General features: G+C 30.8%; 1 protein-coding gene across 1 annotated transcript in view; it reads left to right on the top strand.

The window, feature by feature from the left end:
* Positions 1-768, top strand: part of LOC119592101 (transmembrane protein 18-like) — a gene marked incomplete in the record, with an annotated part of 7,323 nt that extends 6,555 nt beyond the window's left edge. Inside the window, 1 exon segment of the mRNA XM_037940921.1 lies at positions 1-768.
* Between the last annotated feature and the right edge of the window lie 861 nt (positions 769-1,629).

Genomic DNA, 1,629 nt, shown 5'->3' with positions numbered 1-1,629 from the left:
GCTTCCATTTTATCTCCCTTTCCATCACTTTCCATGTCTTAAGTGATGGCATGGCCTGCACTAGGCACATCCTGATATATGTTTCTCTTGGCTTTATTACCCATTATTTCATTACATATGTATGTGCAAGTGTTTAGGTATTCTGTATAGTAATTTTCATGCTGTATTAGTAATCATATTTTGGTTGGGTGTGCTTTTGTCATCCTCATCTAAAAGAGAATATATGATACAACTGTGATATCAATAAATGTATGTTTCATAAGCATTCCTTTCCATTCAGGATTGAGCTTGGTATATAAATCAGCCCATTTTCAATTACTAAATCTTCTGAAGAAATTTGATTGCTTTTCTGTATTTGTGTGTTAACAAAAACACAAAATCAGAAATGGAATTTATTGTTTTTAATAGTGGGTTCAAAGTATTTGGTTTAAAACAAATAAAAAAAACTGTGTTTAATGGTGTTTAGATTACTTGGTGGTTGTTTTTGGATTTTGAGTATATATCATTTAATCACTTGTTTTTATATATATTCTTATTGTTCTGGATTTTTGCATTAAAAATGATAGATCATTAATTAAGTTCTTATTGATATGGTGTGTATGAATTTTTTTACTTCATATATTTGTAAGGAAGCAGCAGTGTATGTTCTATCTTAATTTCTGTTTTTAAATAGTTTAAATGTGTTGCTTTTTTCTGGCCGAGTAAACATATTTTACCAACTCTGTGACTAAATCACAGATAAGTAATCATCTGCAGTTATCCTGTGTTTGTATTTCATGCTTATCTGTATTTACAAGGCTGGGATGGGATTCTTTCTCAAAAAATTTAAACATTCCACCCTTTAAAGTCTTCCATTTTGAAGTAGGTGCTGCTGATATTAGGCAAGTCAAACTTGTAACTACATAGCACATATCATGCCATTTTGATAGGTGTGAGCTTGCAGTCATTGATATAAATAATTTCACTCCTATCTGGATATTACATAACTTTCCTATCAGAGGTAAGGAATCATTGACACAATTACTAAGATGCTGATGTAATAATTCAGAATTTCTGTTGGACAAAAACTGAAACAAACTTACTCTCAGAGAAAAAGTTCCCCTTCCATATTCAATGTTAAAAGTAAAAAACACTAAAAGAACTAAATTCTCTTACCAGTTCTACATATATTATCACTGTATCTTACTACAAAAATTTTTGCAGACACCTTGGAATTACAAGACACACTTCATCTAAGCTTTCTCTAGACTGTTGATTCAGCTTATAATGAGAAAAAAGACTAATTACTCATTACTGCACAAGCCAGGATTTGAAAAATGCACACAATAACCATAAAAGAACATCCATACAACAAACAGTTCCTCAAGAGATCTCTGGGCCTGTCTGGAGGTTTTCATGGAAGTTATATATCATGGACATTTTGATATAAATGGAAAGGAATAGATAACATTCCATTATATTTTATAAATGAATGGATATCTCAAAGTGTATGGTTCAGCATCACTAAAGACCTATAAAAGATACAAGTGAATTTAAATGTATGGCATATCTTTTTTCTTAACCATCTGTGCCTTTCAGGTGAAAGGTTGTTAAAATGCATGAAGAAATGAAAACATTTAGATGAATATT

This window comes from Penaeus monodon, chromosome 29, assembly GCF_015228065.2.
Source record: "Penaeus monodon isolate SGIC_2016 chromosome 29, NSTDA_Pmon_1, whole genome shotgun sequence".
NCBI lineage: Eukaryota > Metazoa > Arthropoda > Malacostraca > Decapoda > Penaeidae > Penaeus > Penaeus monodon.
This window is presented reverse-complemented; position numbering and strand designations above follow the sequence as displayed.